The 21,851-nt window shown below is 43.3% G+C and overlaps 1 protein-coding gene across 3 annotated transcripts in view; it reads right to left on the bottom strand.

The window, feature by feature from the left end:
- LOC111156874 (activin A receptor type 1) overlaps positions 1-21,374 on the bottom strand; it is a 126,736-nt gene extending 105,362 nt beyond the window's left edge. For all 3 annotated transcript variants that reach the window (XM_022518105.1, XM_022518183.1, XM_022518031.1), the window contains exon 1: positions 21,294-21,374. The gene's annotated coding sequence lies outside the window, so the exon portion shown is untranslated. The remainder of the gene's footprint in view (positions 1-21,293) is intronic.
- Positions 21,375-21,851: the final 477 nt, after the last annotated feature.

The raw sequence follows: 21,851 nt of genomic DNA on the forward strand, positions 1-21,851 counted from the left end.
CCCACCTTGTGACTCTACCCCAAGGAAGAGCCCACTGAGGAAGCCACAAACCCCCCTGAGGCACTCGCATCTGATGCCCAACCTGGCACTTTGGAAACATTTAATGAATGGGAGCGACTTCAGAAGAATAAGGGGAAAGAAAGAGAGAATGTTATATCTCAAAGACAATGACAAGGGGCTTAAGAGTCAGCCATGAATGTACACTCAGGTTTTTGTTTTTGTTTTTTTGAAATCTTCCTGAGGAAGCAGCTTATGAAAGTTACAGGATTCAAAACATTTTGATTCATGATAGGGAAGACATAAGCCTATTTCTAAGCTCAAGGCAAAAGCTAACAAAAAGGATAAACTAGAAGAGGTTGGGAGAAAAGGAAAGAAAAATAGAACAAGACCTTGGGAAAGAAGACCAGACTCAACCTGAAAATATCTGGGACAGAGTAAGTGCTGGATAACATGTTTAAGATACATCCTCACATGTACAAACAAAAGTACTTAAAAATGGGCGCCTGGGTGGCTCAGTGGGTTAAGCCTCTGCCTTCAGCTCAGGTCATGATCTCAGGGTCCTGGGATCGAGCCCCACATCGGGCTCTCTGCTCAGCAGGGAGCCTGCTCCCTCCCCCCGCCTTCTTCTCTGCCTACTTGTGATCTCTCTCTGTCAAATAAATAAATAAAATCTTAAAAAAAAAAAAAAGGGGCACCTGGGTGTCTCAGTCATTAGGTGCCTGCCTTTGGCTTGGGTCATCATCTCAGGGTTCTAGGATCAAGTTCCACATCAGGCTCCCTGCTCAGCTGGGCGTCTGCTTCTCCTTCTACCCCCTCCCCTCTCCCACTTTCTCTCTCTCAAGATAAATAAATGAAATCCTTAAAAAAAAAAAAAAAAAAGGTACTTAAAATCATTGTTTTACATAGTGATGCAAACACACACACTATAGGTACTACAGGTACCATGATCCTCTAATGGTATTAATTCCCAGTAAGCCTAGTTTCCTAATTATCCACATACATAAAATAGACTGTGTTAGTCCACTCAGAATGTCGTAACAAAATACCACAGGCTGGGTGGCTTAAACAACAGAAATTTATTTTCTCAGAGTTCTAGAGCCTGGGAAGTCCAAGATCAAGGTACCCGCCAACTGAGTTTCTGAGGAGGACATTACAGACAGCTGCCTTCTCACTGTGTCCTCACATGGCAGACGGCAAGTCTCCCTGGTGTCTCCGTATGAGGGCACCAGTCCCCCACCTCACCCTCCTGACCTCATCCAAATCCAGTTACCGCCCAGAGACCCCATCTTCAAATACAGATGGTCTCCCACTTCCGACAGTTCAACTGACAGTTTCTGATTTTACAAATGTGTTAAAGTGATAATACATTCAATAGAAACCAAACTTCAAATTCTGAATTTTGAACTTTTCCCAGGCTGATGAAACAGAGAATGACACTCTCTCGTGATGTTGGGCAGCACAGGTCCCAGTCAGTCACGCGATCATGAGGGTAAATAACCAATACCCTGACCACCACTCTGTACCCAGATAACCACTCTGTGTCTCACTTTCAGTACCGTATTCAGTAAGTTACATAAGATATTCAACAATTTATTATAAAAGAGGCTTTGTGTTAGATGATTTTTCCCAGCTGTAGGCTAATGTAAGTGCTGTGGGCACATTTAAGGCAGGCGAGGCTAAGCTGTGATGTTTAGTAGGTTAGGTGTATTAAATACTTTTCGATTTAGGGTTATCGTCAACTTAAAATGAGTTTATCAGTATGTTACCTTATCCTAAGTTGAGAAAGATCTGTACTATCACACTGGGGGGTTAGAATGTAAACATATGAATTTTGGGGGCCACACAATTCAGTCAACTGAACAAATAAAATTATTATCTTCAAAACTGATGCCTGTGAATGTTCCAAAATCCAAATCGAATCAGACCCCTTTCCTACCTAAAATTCCCTAATAGCTAACATAGTTTGGGAGTAAGAGCTGAACTGCTGAGCCCAGAATAAGGAGTCCTCACAACGCAGTCCTCACCCACCTCTCCAGCCTTATGCCACATCAATCCCCACACATACCACAAGCTATAAACTAAATTCCCTGCGGTTCCCAGCATGAATGATGATATTCTTATGCCTTCCACCTTTTCTCTGAATGTTCACCATGTTAGAATACCTGCCCTACACTGTCAGGCTGACTTTATTTTTTTTTCTTTTTTTTTTTTAAGATTTTATTTATTTATTTGACAGAGAAAGAGAGCACAAGCAGGGGGAGCAGCAGAGGGAGAGGGAGAAGCAGACTCCCCACTGAACAGGGAGCCCAACGTGGGGCTCTATGCCAGGACCTTGGGATCATGACCACAGCCAAAGGCACCCTTAACCAACTGAGCCACCCAGACACCCCTTCAGTACACACTTTAAAAATAAGTAAAAATTGGGGTGCCTGGGTGGCTCAGTGGGTTAAAGCCTCTGCCTTCGGCTCAGGTCATGGTCCCAGGGTCCTGGGATCGAGCCCCACATCGGGCTCTCTGCTCAGCAGGGATCCTGCTTCCTCCTCTCTCTCTCTGCCTGCCTCTTTGCCTACTTGGATCTCTATCTGTCAAATAAATAAATAAAATCTTTTTAAAAAAAATAAGTAAAAATTACAGGCACCTGGGTGGCGTGGTCAGTCAAGCGTCTGCCTTCGGCTCGGGTCACGACCCCAGGGTCCTGGGATGGGATGGAGCCCATCTCAGTAGGGAGTCTGTTTCCCCATTCCGCCACTGCTCATGCTCTGTCTGTCTGTCTGTCTCTCTCTCTCTCTCTCTCTCTCATGAATAAAATCTTTTTTAAAAATTAAAATAAATTAAAAAATAAAAATAATAAAGTGTGCACTTAATACCTCCATGGGTCAGAAACCTTCCTACATCCTTCTGCCCAAGATGGGTTAGGTGTCCATCCTCTGGACCCGCTGTTGTACCTTCCACACACTTCTGTGATGGACAGCACTTGCCCACCTGCACTGTAACCGCGGATGCATGTGTCTCTCTGACTAAGCTGCGAATTCTCCTGTGGCCAGGAATAGCACATTTCCTACAAGCACAGGGCCTACCATATCACCTGTATTGAATAAAATAATAACAATAATAAATAAATAAATAAATAATGAACAGAAAAAAGCATGAATCAAAACAAACCATAAATAGATCATAAAAGTTTGAAGAAAGAAAGATGATGGCAGCATTTCTTTTTTTTATTATTCCTAACAATTCATTTTCACCCTCCTGGACATATTTCTAGTGAGGAAATTCGCACAACATCTTGGAGATTATCTCAATCACCAGCAAAACGGAACACAAGATAGCAACCACTGGGAGATCAAGAGCAAAGACAGGGGAAAGAAGGATGGCGCTTGGCCGCAGAACTAGCAGACCCAAAATGCACAGCAGAGTGTGTATCCATAAAACACACTTTACACCCCTCCAATGAGCTGACTGGCTTTTCACGTTCCTCCTGAAAGCCAATGAGCAACGGATGGGCCCCTCACAAAAGAAGACTCTGTCCCAGTCAGCCTTGAAGATGGAGTAAACCTGCTCTGCGGGTGGTCCTGGGGGGAGAGGCTTTAGGGAGGTAGAGTCTGTACAAGTCTGAATTAGCCTTGTGGGTCAACGGTCCTTCAGCGGGAGGGGAGCTGAATTAAGTGCAGGGAAATGACTTTATGGTCTGACTCATATTTTGACTTTTTCTCTTCTCAAAAGAAACAAGATCCTAATGGCACATTTTCTGATGACCAAACATTAACTCATCTGCCTAAATTTGCCTCAGTGACTAAAAAGTTCCTCACTTCATACTGAAGCAGTACCTTGAAATTTTAATGTAAATACAAAAAATGGGCTCAAAATCTTATTCCTCTTCCTCAATCTGTAGCATTCTGAAAAATAATATATTTCAATGTAGTCTGAAGTATGGCTTCTTAGACAGGACTATACAAAAAAAATTATACACTACCATCCCTTAGTAGATGTAGGAAAAAAAAGTGTTATAATGTGCTTTTGTCCTGTGGCTATAATTAAGGTTGAAAAGACCTTCAGTTTTCTCCTCTAAGACATCATCAGATTAGAATACTCCCGTCTCATTCTCACCTCCCCTCCATGGGCTCCTTTAAAAGTGTCTGACATCCTTCCAGTTCCCCCTAAGCGACTCCTTCCTGCTTTCAACTTTTCATAGCTCACTCAAAACCTCTTGTCTCTCGTCCTAAAACTTGCTGATTCCATTTTCTCATTCTCTTTCATCATTCCCTTTCCCAAAATCCTAACATCCTATCTTTAATGATTCACGGGGGGGGGGGGGGGGGGGTCATTAAAAAAAAAATTGATAATGGTCCACTGTGATAAAAGGGAGAATGTGCAATACAAAACAGCACTTCCCTTACTCAAAGTAACAAGATTTACTGAGTGCCCACTTCTCGCCCTGCAGGGATTACAAAACAAGATCAGCTTTCCTCAACTGTGAGCTTTGTCAGAGAGGCTGATGTACCCTCACACCCCTCCACGCAGCCCATCGAGGCATCCCATATGTAAAGGAGAGCCCCGCTGAAGTCCAGACGGTCTGGGGCCTCTTCCACTGTAGATGACTTCTGGTTTGAAAATAAGAAATGCCAAAACAGAGTGACAAAAACTGTGTATGTATTAAATGTTTACAAAACATGCCAGGGGATATTATTGGGCTGGTCTCAAGATAATTGCATGGTTCAGTAATGAGACACAAGTTCAAAGTTGTGCGACCCACGATGCCTTATTTCAATCCTGTTGTTATAGGTCCGAGGCCCTGTCATTCAGAAGTAATGTCAAGACCCATGTGAGACACCTTGTGAGGGGGAAGCTTGGCCCAACAGGCCTCCTGCCCTCTGCCCTCAAAGAACTTACAACTAATTGGGGGGAAAACGGGGGGGGGGGATGGTGAGGAGCAGGGGACACACTCCACTCCCACCCATTCCTGAATTTGATGGAAGAAATACCATGTCAGGACACCAGGATCCCATCCTGGACCTGTCACTAAGTCATTAATCACAGGCAAGTCCTCCTCAATATATTAAACCTCAGAGCTTCTACTCTTTTTTCCCTGTGAAATGGAAGAATACTGTTCTCGGCCCTGCCTTCTGTACAAAGGTTACTCAGCGGCTCACATAAGACAGGGTGTTGCTTTGGCACACTCCAAAGCCATCCACAAATGTGAACCACCTCAGAACAAAGGTGGCATACTGACTCACAACACGCTGCCTTCTCGTCAGCATTTAAAAAAAAAAAAAAAAGGCATTTAATGACACTTATAAACATATAAATTCAGAATCTGACATTGTTGTGCCCGGGGAATAGTAAGAGAAGGAGAAAAAAGGTGAGTGGTATGATTTGAAAGTAAAGTAATTTTACGGAGCCCCAGAGAGTTCTGGCAATTTATCTGTGAATATCTGAATATTCGTTATAATCTTTGTTCCTTGTTGACATAACTTCCATGAGTAACTAGAGGATGACTACTTCCCAAACAAACCCAGATTTATTCCCTTAGGTCCCATCCTATCCCAGGCTTTTTCCTCAGTGACCCCGCTATCATCTTGTTTCCTCCCTCACGCTAAATTTACACAAACATGACTAATGATGTCCTAAATTACCGAAACAAACTGCCCTCTTGAGCTCTTATCTGGTTCACAGGGCTACCTTCCTTGGGGTGAGCAGAGGAAGACACACTCTCCTTAGCATCACTCCTACTAGTTGGGCTATTCCCAGACTCCTCCCTCAGGGTCCTCTGCCCTCACTGTGAACCCCGGGTGCAAAGCACCCTCAAGCCTGCTCCCCAGCCAAGCCGATTCCCCACCTGGAACTTCGCTGCCCTCCAGATCTGGAGAGGCTCTCCTCTGTTTCCAGCGCAGCCCTTTTTAACTATGACTCTTTTCTTCTCAACAGTCCATTCATCACCTTCCCCTGGATGTCCCAAGGCTCTGAAACAGGACTTGGAAATTCAGCCCTTCCTGTATTCTCCACTCCTCTCTATTCTGTTATAGGATCCCTGTCTAGAACCCCTGAAGCCAGAGATCCTCCTCTACCAAAGCACATAGACCGGATCAGTTTCCACATCTCATCAGCTCAGCCCCCTCAAGGGCTCTGAAACCTCCACCGTCTTCTCAAGCCACATTTGTTCCCACTGCTTGGCCAGTCTGCTGCTTCCCCAGCCTCCGAACAAATGTTTCCCAAAGTGAGGAACATCTGCTACCCCTCATCCCCCAGCATGATGCTAGATCAAGTTCTTCAACTTTTTTTCTTTATAATGATTAGTGTTTCTATTACAGAAGTTAATTAAATGAAATTAAAATAAATTCTAAAGGTGCATCAATACTGCATTTTCACAGTTATAGTTATTTGGAATGAGTTTTCACACCCCTCATCTGGAGACCTATAAAAAATTCCACTGCCAGGGTACATCCAGACCAATTAAATCACAATCTGTGGGGTGGGAATGGGCATTGGGTTTGGAAACCTTTCCGGTGCTTCCAACATGCAAACACATTTGGGAATCACTCCATGAGAATGAGCCTGAAACAGGTATTTAAGGTCCAAGGTTGAGCCCATCTAAAGAAAATGAGGCAATCAGTCAAAAGCACAGTAAACAGGTAGGAACGGTACCAAACTCACTTTGCCTGTCCAGGACTTTAGCACGGCCAAGTCCAGCAGCCTAGGATGGCCCATAGTCCCAGGCAATCCCAGACAGTTGGTCACCCTTGAGCAATGTCTCAAGTGTGGGAATGAGTGCTAGCATTTCCCAAAACGTGTTCTCCAAAATGCTCTCCACTCCCCCTGGGGTGTTAACAGCCAGGCAGCTACAAAGGGTTCCACTCAAGTATAACTTGAAAGACCAGGAACATCCGGGAATATCCCAGGGTAAGTGATTCAGATAAGGTGTTCCTCCATGCCGGCTTCCAATGTGCTATGAAAATTTACACTGTCTGAGAGAAGAGTATAACATCCTACATTTCTCACTTATTTGAGGACTTCTTTTGTGGTGTACTTTTTGATTCCGGTTTCAAGAAATATCATGTTAACAGGCTGCCTCACTTGTACTTCCAGAGGATTTGTGGAAAATACGAATCTGATAATGTTACTTCTTCATTATCAAGCCCATGTTTGAAAACTAAAGTCCAGACTTCTTAGCAGGCGGTCTACTTCCCCAGCTCTCCCATCCTTTACCTCCTCCTCGTGCTGCAGTGCAGGCTTTCTCAAACTTCTAGAAGCATTCAAATTACATGGGCATACTGTTGCAGCACTGACTCTCACTCAGCAGAAATGGGTGGCCCTGAGTCTCCCCATCGCCAGTGAGGCTCGCGACCCACACGGTGCCATTCCTGCTGAACCAACCAACACACTTCTGAGTAGCAGAGTACTCATCACATTCGGCTCTGAAGGATGCCATTTTTCCTATAAGCCTCTGTACCAAAGGCCCTTTTCCCACCTGCTACCTTCCTCCTCAACCTTCAAGATGCTCAAGAATATCATTCCTCTGAAAAGATGACCTCAGACGCCCTCTTGAACAAAACTGCACATCCCATCTCTATGTTTAGAGTTCCATTCTGGTGCTTTGCTTGGCTGTGGCTTGGCGATTTATTCTTCCTTCTCTCAGGCTGAGCTCTCCGGCAGCCTTTCTGTCTTTACACGCTCAGTGCCCAGCACATGGTAGCTACTCAACAAATCTACATAAAAGAAAGGTGTAGCCACACAAAGGAGATAATATATGAACTTGGTCTAAAGAGACCTTCTGAAAATGAGGTTGTTATGCAGAATCAAGTATGTCGGTTTGGAGTTTCACAGTTGGAGACTTTCAGCAAGAGAGATAAGTAGAAGCTTAGCTAACATGGCAGAGAATCAATGATAAATTAATATCCTCACCTACTTTTTTTTACACTACACAAAAAAATTAAATTCCCAGTTTTCTTGAAATGAAAACTAAATCCAGATAATCTTCCGATTAACATTTAACAGACTAAAATCACAGGCACAGTGGGAAATAAAACACCATTTGACCTCTAAATCTGTGTTCATCTACTCTTCAAAGAATCCTTCTGACAATTCTCAGTTTAAACAAACCTTTGTGCAAAGAGTGTTCCAGCAGGTTTAATGTAGTCAAAGCTGTCAAAATCATGGGCAATGTATCATACTTAAGAGAGCATTTGAAAATGCGTCAATAATTATAATTAGACACTTGTACCAGATCTAATATACTTTCACTACCCTTTAACTTCAACTGATGTAAAATTAAACCCAGTTTCTTAAAAGTGCAACTCTCAGATCATAATTTAATTCTAAAGCAGATATAAAACCTGTCACACTGCAGAGACCCAGTGCATTTTACTCAAGAGGAGAAAAGGCCATGGTATTGTAATACATCATTTTAGGGAAGGTGACCACCTTTAATGCTGAAAGGGTAAAATACATTATTGAGGTGACATAATCTTCCAATATTTACTTCATCCATTTGTATTTAAAGATTTTCTCTTCAAAATTATGCACGACCCACAGCTCAAAGACAATGACTGTTAATAGTCCCCTTTATTTCCTACCAGTCTTTTTTTTTTTTCTATGTCCATATGTCTATAACTACAAGTCTGGAATTGTACTATGTCTTATGTTTACCCACATTTATGGAATTGTATATAGTTTATGGGGTTGGAATTGTATGGTTTTTGTGTCCTGCTTTTTCTTTTAAAAAAATATATATATATTTATTTATTTGAGAGAGAGAATGAACAAGAAGTGAGGAGGGACAGAGGCAAAGGGGGAAGCAGACTCCCCACTGAGCAGGGAGCCCAATGTGGAGCTCGATCCCAGGACCCTGGGACCATGACTGGAGCTGAGAGCAGACACTCAACCAACTGAACCACCCAGGCACCCCATGTCCTGCTTTTTCTACTTAATATTGTTTTGTATACTCTTCATGGCCTATTCTATTCATTCTAAAAATGTCTGCATGCCTACTATAGATATAGTAGTATACTAATAAGCACAGGATACACATGCACACTCAGAGTACCAAACAAACACCATCTCTGTGCTCAGTATTTACCCCAGAGATATTGGTAGTATACATAAGGTAGCATGTGTAAGATACAGAAAAGAAGAGGGGTGCCTGTGTGGCTCAGGTTAAGTGTCTGCTCAGCTCAGGTCATTCAGTAGGGAGCCTATTTCTCCATCTCTGCCCCTTCCCCCATTCATGTGAATGCTCTCTCCCTCTCTCAAATAAATAACTAAAATCTCTTAAAAAAAAAAAAAAAGGAAAAAAAAAGATATGGAAAAGAAGAAAGATCTAATTAGATGGAATACCCACCAAAACCTTCTTTTGAGAAGGTTACTTTGAAGGTGAGATCTGTCCCTGAAAATTCTTCTCAGATAATACTTTTGGTGACTATATAATTTTCCATTTTTTAATAAGTGTGTGTGCATATATACATATGCATATATATGTAACATATATAAAGGTTACATATGTAGGTTATTATAGAACATTTAAATTGTTTCCTTTTTTTTTTTTTTTTTTTGCTACTCTACAGCTAAGTGAATAAATTTGTATACTTAAAGAGCTTTAGTAAGTAATTTTTTTTTCATGAGTAACCAAGGGCTCAAAATCTTTTCCAGGAAAATTACATTTATACTAACAACCCAAAATTTTTAAGTCTTTGAAATGAAAAATCTTAAGCATGTTGCTTAATTCTGGGGGAGCCAATTTCTAAAGAAGAAAATGCAACTTGGGGAAAAAAAAAAAACCATGAATTTTATATTAAATTTTATTTACTTGGATTTTTAAATGCATCTAATTTGGTAACTGCCAGGAAACACAACCATTTTATTAAACTATACCAGCTAAATAAATACCTCAAAATTTCCAATAATCCCCTATTGTATCTTTTTCCTATTATAAAAACTTTGAAAGATCCAAAACAGTCCACTCTAATATGCTCCAAAATCATAAATAAAATTTTGCTGTTTCTTAAAAACTGTCTATCATATGCTTATTGCTTTTTTTAAAAGCTATTACAAAAATAAAACTTTTCCCTAAGTCTAAAAATCCATTGCCTCCATTCTTGATCAATAATAAAAAGCTGACTATATGAGTTTCTTGGTCACTAAATGCCTACTTACCACTCACCGTATTTTTTTTTAAAGATAATCAGCCCTATAAGCTCTGCTTTTAACATAAAGCACAAACCAGACATAGTGCTTTAAAACAATCAAAGTAAACCTGTGGTTAGCAAGGCTTCCAAAGCCCACGGTTCCTCAGACTCAAACTTACACAAGGAAGGAAAAAAAAAAAAAATCATCAAGCTCCATTTACTGGAAGTACCAAACAGGAGGGAGACTGAAAGAATCAACAAATTATTAAACTTCTGAAATAGCTGAGTCTCTGCTCTTCCAAATAGATGAGGAAAGAAAGGTACCACAAAGAAAAAAGTTAAGTGACTTTCTTGGGCCACAAAATTGGTTTACACCAGAAAGAACAGATTCCTGCTTCAGTCTCATGGGGTGCTTTGTCATTCCCACCATGCCCCCTTGTTTCCCCAACACAACTCAAATATCAAATTCTTGGTACAACCTCTACTGTAATTTTAAATGTAAATACCTTAGATTCAGTAATTCCAGTCCTTGATATTTACACCTCCCCCCCCAATATACAGGAGACAGATCTCCATACACGTCTACATATAAATCAGTACGTAGATACATGGTAGCTAGCATATGTAAAGACAGTCACTACAACATTATAACACATAATGTTACCTAAAATAAGTAAAAGACTAGTTAAATTATGATACATCTATACTATGGAATTACCTTTCAAAATAATAAGGAAACTGTTCATTCTGATGGGAAACGATTTCCAAGATAAACTACATGAAAAAAGCCAGGTCCAGAACTGAAATATGTGCAATATATTATATTTATAAGAAAAACACATTAGTATATGTTTGTAAATGTAAAAATGACCACTGGAAGCATGTACAATTCGTTTTTGTTTTTTTTTTTTAAAGATTTTATTTATTTATTTATTTGAAAGGCAGAGATCACAAGGAGGCAGAGAGGCAGGCAGAGAGAGAGAGAGAGGGAAGCAGGCTCCCTGCTGAGCAGAGAACCTGATGCGGGACTTGATCCCAGGACCCCGAGCCGAAGGCAGCAGCTTAACCCACTGAGCCACCCAGGCGCCCCATGTACAATTCGTTTTAATGATGGTTTTTCCCTAGGAAGGGAGAGTAGAAGCCGGAAGACGAAAGTTACCTTTCCTATATACCCTTCCTATACTTCAAATCTTATCATAAGCACATCATATCACATAAATATCGTGTCTAAAACATAAACTATCATAAAAAAATAAAAAATATTTGGTTAAGAAAAAAATTATGGGAACCCATACTAATGTACTGTAATAAAATAAAGCCAGGAATTATAAATAAAAATACCAATTTGATTTTTTTTTTTAAGAATCATATGGCCCAAAAAGGAGACCATAATGTCTGAGACAAAAGTATAAGAATAATAGAACACTGTATGTTAACTATACTAGAATTAAAATTTTAAAAATTTACAAAAAGTATGAGAACAAAAGAAATGCCCTCCTGGAAGATTTTCTTGCTCAATAACCACATCTGGGAAAGATTCACTCCACCTGTGCCTAGGATGTCCTTAAAACAATACCTTCTGGGATCAAAAGTGAACCAAGGTGACAGAAGGAGAGCAGCAGAGGAGGACCTGGCTGATTAAGTAACAATGAGTTGGAGGGAATCCTAAACAAACAAGTCAAGATAAGATGGAGAGAAAAAAAAAAAGAAAAAAAGAAAAAAAAAAAACCTCATCTGTAATTTAAAAAGGACATTCCATTCTAAACCCGCTAAAAGAATAAATCTCAAAACAACTCATTTGCTTCTGGCACTGTTTTCCCCATCTCAGGGCTAGAACAACCACTTTTTCTGTCACCTTTGATACTTTAAAAAAAAAAAAGTTCCAATTTCTTTCACCTAAATTAGACTCAGTGCAATAGGCATAAACATAAATTATAGGTGTCACCCATCAAACAGTGTATCTGCCTTTTATTCTATGAGCAGATGTTTATCAGGTCCCATGTTCAAAAGTTGACGACCGTTACAGTATTCCTTTATTAGGATAAACATTTGATTTGTTTGCAAGATAAGGCACTTGACCCAAAAAAGTCAGTAAGAGACTTTAAGCTGTTTGTAGCTGGTTCATTTTATCATTCAGATCATAGTCCATTTCTTCCTATTTCCAAAAGGGACCTTTCTCCCCCAGATCCGAATGCCCCAGGATGGCATCCTCTCACACAGATCTAATCCCCACAGCTCCAAACCCTTATCTGCTGGTTCCACTGCTGTATTTCCAGCTCCTCACGAGACTCAAGCAAGCCCTCTTCTATGCGCTTACTCCACCAGAACCTGAACCCCAATACCATGCCCTACTCCCAACCAGCTCCTCTTAACCTTTCATTTTCTTTTAGGATCAGCACCCTTCTCTCAGTCCTCCACGTTCCCTAAGTCACATCCTTCTGCCTCCCACTCACCCCTTCCTCTCTTCAAAAAAAAAAAATGATTTGCACCACTTATGGCTTCTGCAGACCAAGGCCAAAACCCTAATTCCCCCTACTCTCATTTCCCTCACCTAATGGGCATCTGCCCTCACCACTAATCTGTGGCGAAATAGAATGCTATGGATCAGGGGCCTCAAAGTCATATGCCATAGGGTGAGTCAGTGAGCATGTCAGAATGAGCCGGCTAGGAGAATAAAGAATAAAGAGCGAGTGATGCTGGGCCTCGGGGCCTGCGAGGAAACCGGCTGAGCTGGGACTGCGGCAAACCCAAGCGCACACGTCCACTGAGAACCACACAGGAGCCGGGAGCTCTGGCAGGTCCCTACAGGAATGTGGGCCTTGGGCTGCCAGGGCTTGCAGTCTTGCAGAAGAACGTGGAAAGCTGAATTTGTTCTGGGAAATATCCCCCTATTTAAATGATGGCAGCTATTTCAAAAAGGAAAACAAAAAAAAAGTGTTACGTACGGTATCAAACGGGACCTAAGTCTGAGGTGTGGTCAGCCTGGGGGCCACCAGTTTCCAAACTCTGCTTTAGAGCAAGTGACTTTGGAATGTACAGCCTGGGTTCAAGTTCAGATGTGTGACCTCAGGCATCTTCCAGCATCCCTCTGAGTCTCAGTTTCTCCTTCCATAAAATGGGGATAACAGAGAGGAGTTCCTCCTAGCTTGGGCGTGAGCATTAAATGTGAGCAAGGGGCCTGAGCAGGGCCTCCCTTCCAAATGTTATCTTACTGTTGCTATTTTAGAATCAGGTCTAAAAATCTTTCGCCTGGCATCCAAAGTAAACCATAATTTGGCTCTAAATCCCCCTTTCTAAGCTTTCTTCTGCCGTGTTCCCCCTGATGTACTCCCCACAGTCACGTTGCACAAGCCTTTTAACTTCCAGGAGTTACTATATATGCTTGGCAAGAAAAGAATAAACATGGGGGAGGGTGGGCCACAGAACCACTGCCATAGCACCTGACCCTCCGCTCAACTTTGGCTCCGGCATTAGTGCAAAACCAGCGACATGAACCTGCTCTTCCTTCCGGTTATCTCAGGTCACGCTGCCTCACTGAGAAGCTGCACCTCAAGGCACCGAGTCTGACTCCAGTGGTGACAAACAGGTGCAACTATGTTTTTCCACAACGTGGCCCTTAAACCAAAGCCAGCTACCTCATAGTTCCTTGCCCCATCCCCTGGCTCTGGCAGGTTTCCTCCTCCACAACCTATACACATACAGACATCTCTGAAAATGGTAACATCGGAATGATACCTTTTTCCAAGCCCAGCCAGTCACCTCCTCAAAGGTGTTGTTTGATCCTTATCCCCCCTGTATCTCGTGACCAAGATACTTGGCCTTCTGCCGTTTACAGTTAGACGTGCAGTTCTTCAGGCCCTTACTCAAGTGCACCTTGAGCTCAACTTAATGTTACTGTCCTTTCCATGCCCAGCCCAAGGTACAGAATCTTGATAAATGCCCAACAGATGAAGGAAGAAGAAGAGGGGAAACGATAAGGGAGCAACAGCAAGGTAGGAAAGATTTTAATAAGGACAATGACAGCAAGGATGACTGCAGCCACTGATTAAGCTCTTACTTACATCTTTGGATGCAAAAAGCTGGTCCCTACTAACCTTGTTTTGTGTTGCAGGACAATAACTGTATCACGTCACCTTCCCTACCTCTCTCCTATCCTTCCGGTGCAGGGGACCTAAAGAGGGACTCCTGCTGTCCCCTTATTACCAAGAGTCACCATCCCATTTCAAATATAACCTAAGCAAACAGGGAGCTAAGTGGCTCCTGCCCCTAGTTTAAGTTAATTAGCCCCACCTTTGATGCTGATGAGGATCAAGATGATGCTGTACTTTGGGAACTGGTCCAAAGCACATATTAGTCACTTTAATCTGATGTGGAGAAACAAACAAAGACCCCCTACACAGAGAAAAGAACAATGGGTGGGGGAGTGGGGGGAGAGCAGAAGGGCATGGACCATCTGTAGAATAATTGAGACTCATACAAAAAGAAAAACAAAATTCTCATTCAGATTAGCAAATGTCCAATAAACAAATTAAGGCTGATTTCCACAATATCTAGAATAGTTTTTGTTTTTTTTTTTTCATACTGCTGGTTAGAACCCATTTGCAAGTTGTGAAATCAATGTAGTAAATAGAGACCAGGATATTTTTTTAAATTGACTAGAAATTAGGATGCACTGCTGTATTGTTTTGTAAAAATTATAATTCAGCTTTATTTTTAATATGCATGTGTGTATGTGTGTGTACTCAGTCATGATGTAAAATGTATTGCTGCGAGTAAAAAATGTTTTTAAAACACTGAAATAGAACATTTATGTTTATATAATCTCCGAGGACTGAGATTTTCCATTTTTTACTAGGCCATACTCATAAAGTAAGAGAATATTTGTTCTTGCCACCTGTTGTGCACAACAGTTCAGTTCTTCAAGTTCAAAAAACATTTTAAAAAAATATCACTTGGCACACTTGTCCCTTACCATTTTCCTTATTCTCTAAAGGAAGATAAAGATCACTCTAGACAACCACCTACACTTTTTCCTCCTACTGGTTGTTCCTATGTATATTTCTATCTTGTGTAAGTCCCTGACATCAAGTGACAAGTCCAAAAGCTCCAGCTCTCTTAATACTTACAAGTATTAACCTATATGATGTTTTCACAGAGAGTACACTGCCACTCATCAAGAGCTACAATAGCTATTGTAAGGTAGGGGTCCGAACTTGGCTTAAAACATCTCAACTCATCTCCTCTGCACCAGAATGCTCTTTCTCAAGTTCTTTCTCAGTATCCATTCTCTTCAAAGTCCAAGTACCACCATATATCTAATACCCAGCGCTGTCTAAGACCACTCCTATGTTCCTCTAGCCCCTCCGTACATTTCCCATCAGGCTCAAGGTTATTTTTAGAAGTGCAATTGATAATTCTTCCATAATTGCCTTAAAAAGAAAAATAAAAACTAGAGCAATCTTATTTTCTTTATGTCATAATTTTTTTTTTTTAAGTAAGCTCTATACCCATGAACTCATGACCCCAAGGATCAAGAGTAGCATCCCCAACCAACTCAGCCAGCGAGGCACCCCAAAGCGATCTCATGTTCAACGTCATCCATGCTGCACAGAGGCTACCGAAGACCCCGTGCCTAACTTTCACAGATGAGCAAGGCACCCAACTATCAAGCACTCAAGCAGAAAAGGTCTACATGGCATACCCACCCAAATCAGCCCTTAAAACCTATCAAAAGAAAATTTCACTCTGAATTCCATCCATTTTCCAAAGAGGTCATTCACATTCCATCTCTCCACAATGAGTACTGCCTACCACGCTGTTTTCACTGTCAACTATTTGTGAACATACGCAACAGAACAAAGTCAGTGTGAAGGAGTCAATTCACCAATTGAAAGAGTCCCAGCCACGCACTCACGATCAGAGGACTCAATGCGCTGTAGGATATTAAATATGCATTGAGATATTCTTCCCAAAGAAGGTTTTGCCCTTAAACTCAAAAACAATAGGAAGCATAAACTGAAAAGAATACAATAAATGTTTGTTGAGTCCACTATGTTACAGTATCAAGCATTAAAGGGGTATCCAAAAAAGTTCCTTCCACCTAGAATGTCTTTCATCCCTGCTTCCCAAACTCATCCTTAAGGACCTCTGTGTCTAGTATCATCTGCTCTCAGGAAACTCCGATTCCCTAGAGTACTGGACTTGTCTGCTTCTCCAACATGCAATCATTCTCTCGACAATTAAAAAACCATTTGCTGACTGTGTGGTCTGGGCCAGGCATTGTGTTAGGTGCAAAACATATACAAAAGATAAATAAGACACAGTCCTAGCCCTCAAAGAGCCCAATGAGGGAATTTTGAAAGGCTTTGTACCAGTGAAGGAGAATGAATGGTGTCGAGCGAATAAACGGAGGAATGAATAACCTAAAGTCCTTGCCCTCAAAAAAGATCAGTCAAGTCCCAGAATGAGTAGTAAGGATGATAAATACAAGGAAAATGTCAAAAAGCAAAATCCAGGAAGCATTCCTGCACTGAGATTACTCTGAGCCCTGAGGACTGGCTCTCCCCAAAAGTGGGGGGAGGGCAAAGCAAAGGGACTGACTCCAAGGCTCAGCCCCAAGATGAGAAAGAGCTGAACCTCTCAGGACACCTGACAGAAGAACCGTCAGGACACCTATGCTCAAGGGGACCCTCTGAACTCGCCCCATTGTGCAAAAAACCCCACCTACTGCATGAACCTCCACAAAATCTGGAAAAACTAAAACTCAGAGTCCCTTTCCTGGTCACAGAAATAAAGGCCAAGTACCCAGAGCAAACAATGAAGCAACCCGAAGGGCAAAGTGGAATGTTGGTCAGAGACTGAAACCCAAAAATCAAACAAATGAGTAGTGGTGGCTCTGGGAAACAAAAGTCTCATGGATCACAGAAGAGTCTTCAGACATATAAACAAGCTCCGATTTCCCGAAACACACATAAGAGCATAGGAATACTATTCGACTGGCCAGTTGGTTTGAATATTGGGGACAGGGAAGTATCTGTTTTAACTTCACAAAGGAAGCTGCTGGGTCTCGTTAGTTAATTTTGGGAGCCTAAGTTCAAACAAAACTACCTCCCATCCCAACCTAAGGCCATAATTTGCCAACCACATCATCTTCATGAAGCTCTTTCAAAAGAAATCTTTTAAATGAATGCCCCTTCAACAGACAAATCATGCTTTGGAACTTCTGATTCTTAAACTAGCACGGCAAGCAAGAGCAGTCTACGGCCAACTGCTAAAAAAAGAAGAGGTAAACCTTCTACTTGGTTCTTCTGAGCACTGGAACTGGCCACAGAAAGAAACACAAAGTTCTCACTCCAAGAGATCAAAAAAGGCATTTTGTACCAGGAAACCAAATTCAAATTCTCATTTCCAGGAATAAAGCCACAGGGCCCTATATTTGCTTGGGAAAATGAAACAGGAGACTATGTGGACTCCGGCTAAAATCTCCAATGGCTTCATCTCCCAGCCTCGCCAGTTTCACGCTATTAACACTTTGCCCAGGCTTTGCTTTACCTTAAATACTGGTTTGCCAGTCTGAACGGTCACACTCACCCACGGGCAAGAATGAAAGCATTGTAACACTTCATGACAGCATTTCTTGCCCCATCCTGAGCACCAGATGCATGCGACAAGGTGCTATTGACAACTACCAGCTTCGGCTCAGGCCCAGCCTCTGGAAACCACAGTCAGGAGAAACCATGCTGCAACCAGTGCTATTATTTTGGTCACAATATTGAAATGAGAGTGGAAGCAGGAGAATACAGACAAGGGGACATACCTCAATCTCATTCAGGTATGACAACAATCAGCTTGCTTTAAAATTGTCACCTGGGGCCTTATCAATCAGCCAACAGCATTTGCCAGCCTACGTCGCACAGGCACCAAGCTGTCTATAGTCATAATAGTGCAATGAAATATCCCCCGAGTAGTCATTATGTTAATAGTCATGTGTTTAATTTTCCTTATCTTTTTACAAAAAAATATGTATCAAGTATGTAGGTTACAAAGTCTAAAAACAAAATCAGCACCCCTGAACCCACCATTCAACTCAAAAACCCAGAGTGTCACCAATGCTAGATCATCTACCTACCTCTCCACCCTGATCCCCAGGTCCCTGCAACACACACACACACACACACACACACACACACACACACACACACCAAGTAATCACTGTCCTGAATTTGGGGCTTTATTGTAAGTATAAATATATCTTTATGATTACCTCCCATTACTAACAACTGAGTTGGCTTTCCAATTATGGTAGTGATATATTGTTTCCTCTTAAAAGATGACTTCTTTTTAGTTTTTCTAAGGTCAATCATTGCCTTAAAGAAAAATACTAAATAATTAATAGACCGACACTTAGCCATGGTAAACTCATCAAGACAGTGTATGAGGGAATGAAGTATGGCAAACACTGACAAAAGAGGCTGAAAACATGGGTTCCAGAGTCTCGCAAACTCCTAGCTCAAATCCCCACTCCACCACTGACTAGCTCTACAACTAGAACAACTCCCTCAATTTCAGAAAGCCTCAATTTCTCATCATAAAAGAGGAACATAATAACAAAACATATGATTGCTGTGAAAATGTCATGAAAAATGCATGTGAAGAGCTGAGCACAGTGCCTAGAACAAAGCCAATGTTCCCCACCCCCCATTCCCGTCACACTGGTCACCAAATTCATTCAAAACACATCAGAGGGTTTTGATACCATTAACTTGCTTCACCCCAGTTTCTCACAAGTTGTGCATTAGATCCCTTCACATAAAAATAAATCAGGATGCAGGGATCCAACAGCAGAACAAGCACAGAAGACGGTTCCCAGTCCCAGTTCTTCTTTGTCTAATGTACTTTTTGCACGTACACACACACACATACACACACACACACACATTGATTCCATCTTCACCTCATGACCTTGAATAACAGGATCATTTTTCAAATGCATTTCTGCCCTGTCCCTTCCTCCCCCAGAAGGCTGGACTACTTGATCCAACCTTACCTAGAAGTCTATCATGATCATCACAGTATTAGTTCTGTGTAATCTAGGGTAAGACAGAGGCAGAGTCTCTATTTACTGATTCAATCACTGTGAGCTGTTCAGTGGACAGATGCAGAAAATTTGGTAAATCACTACTCTGAAAAAAAGCCATTACAATGCTATTAATGGTATTAAGTCCCCACTTCTGAAATTAATGACATTCCTGAATAAGGCAGACTCCTCCATCTCTATGCCGCATCCTTAATATTCTTTTAAATTACTTAGAGATAACAGGAAACTTATTCAGATTCAAATGATCACTCTTCCAAGGTATAAAAGTTGTAAAACAATGACCTAAATCAAGTCTTTACTTAAAACCCACTCTCTCCATTTCCATAAAAATTCACCCAAACCTCCGGAAAAGGAGGAACCCAATCTCTCCCTATCCCAGCCCTTGATTTTTGCCATCTATCCAGAATTTACGGCAACATCAGTCTCCACCTTTTGAGTATCATCTGCCACACAATTCCATGGATTTAAGACCTACACACTTCAGCTTCAAAAGACTTCCGTTTTTTTTGTTTTGTGTTTTGACTTCCAGGCCAGCAAACAAAAAGGACTGCCTCACACAAAAAAGTGATTTGGTCTTAGAAGCCAGGTGATCCAAGTCCTGTCCAGGCCTAGGACAACCTCCTGACCCCTGTGTCCCTATCAGTGAAAAGGGTGAGGCCCATATTTCATACTTAAGCATACTGTATAGCTGGATGGCGAGGCCAGTGTCTGAGGTCAGCACAAGTCTAGTGTCTGCTGGCTGCCCAAGCCCGGGCCCCCAGCCAGCCACCCACCTCCAGAAACAAGTGCCAAGACATACTATAGTGTTTCCATTTAAGGCCTGCCACTTGGATCAGCCCATCTCTGAAATTTCTTAACACCACCTTTCCAGGAAGAATTTTTTTGGGGGAAAAGGGAGGTGGTGTCTATTTTTTGCCACCGCCTTCCCTTGGGCTGTCAGAGCAGTCTGCATCTCTGGGACAGGATTCTTTAAAACCACTGGGTTATATCTAAGTCTCAATTAGAGGGCCTCTTTTCAAAAATATACAAACTATGTATGAGATCAGTCCTTCTTCTCATCACCTAACTCCCATCACTCACACACCCTCTGTCACACACACAACCCTCAAAAAAGAAAGCCCAATAAAATTAACAGATCCATTGATTACTTTGCTACCTCTCTCCAAAAGCCAAATGAGGCACAACTTTTTAACCAAGACTTTTCTTCTGCTACTAAGTGGAATGTTTTATTCCCTTGAGTAGCTTCCTCTACAGCTTTTCTCCCATGCAGGAACGTTCAAAACTCCAGGGAAAGGAGGTTGGGGGAGGGGGAGAGACATATCTGGCGAAAACTGGACAGACGTAAGCCAGCCTAGAGACCAAAGAAGTTAGTGAATCCAGCGGCCCCAAAGGCCCACATCTCTCCCCAGCGCGCCCCAGGTTCTAGCCTCGCTGTTTTGGTTACAGTGTAGAAGGAAGGGTTTTAAACTTGGCAAAGTACCGTGCAACATCTGTAACCACATTTGCCTTCTGGGGATCGGGAGATGAATCCCACATTCCTGGCTTTGAAGCTTTTTGAAACTGCAGCTAGGAAGAACGGAGGGCGGGAGGGAGTTGAGCAGAGTTTATTGGCTATCTCTCCAGCAGAAAATTCCTCTTGGAAGAGACGGATATTTTGAGGGTGGGGGTGATTAGCCCATCCCTTTACTCTGTACCAAGCTCAGCTGAGAAGGTGAGCCACGGGCGACCAGATCGATTTACAAGTCAGCGGCGCACACCCTGAAGGAGTTCACTACACACACACACACACACACAAACACACACATGCTGCAACCCAGAGAACCCCCCCTCCCCCGCCCCATGCCTCTGTCCTCTCCCATACCCCACCAGCAGTTCAGGCCCAGAGCGAGACAGTTTTGTTCCGCGGCTGCTTCCCCCACCTAGAGTGAATGAAGCTTGGGGGAGAAAGGAATGAAAGCGAGGGGGAGGCACCGCAGACGCCCACCTTCCCACCCCCAATCCCAGCCTCTTCTCCCGCCAGGCGCCCTCCTCCCTCGGTCCTCCCCGCCCCCGCGGCGCGGCAGGCGACCTGCCCTCACCTCTGGTCCCGCCGCGGCCGGGGCTGAGCCGGGGGAGGCGGAGTGCGAGCCAGCCGGGCGCTGCAGGTCGGCGCCGAGCGGCGCGGAGCGGAGCGGCGCGGCGCGGCGCGGCGCGGCGCGGGGCGGGGCGGGGCGGTGCAGCCGGCGAGAGAGCCCGGAACTCTGCGGGGCCGAGGGCCGGCGGCCGGCCCCGAGCGGCGGCCGCGGCGGCTGCAGCCGGGCAGTGCGGGCGGCCAGGGGCTCTCCAGCCCTAGGGCCGGCGCGGCTGGCTGAGGAGCAGCCTGGCAGCGGCGGCGGCGGCGGCGGCGGCGGCGGCAGCCACCCGGGGGAAAGAGCCGGGGGAGGGAGGGGAGGCGGGGTGAAGAGGAGGAGGAGGAGGAAGGGGAGGAGGGCGGGCGGAATAAACTTCCCGAGGCGCAGCGGCTCGGGCTGGGAGGGCAGCCGCGGGCGGGGCGGGCGGCCCGTGGGGAGGCTCGCCCGAGGGGCGGCGGGGGAGACGGTCACAGAGAGTAGAAAAGTTCCCCCGGCGCGGAGGGGGAGGCTGCGGCGGCGGCGGCG

The sequence above is a fragment of the Enhydra lutris genome, unplaced genomic scaffold (assembly GCF_002288905.1).
Source record: "Enhydra lutris kenyoni isolate GAN:26980312 unplaced genomic scaffold, ASM228890v2 scaffoldscaffold1, whole genome shotgun sequence".
NCBI classification, from domain to species: domain Eukaryota; kingdom Metazoa; phylum Chordata; class Mammalia; order Carnivora; family Mustelidae; genus Enhydra; species Enhydra lutris.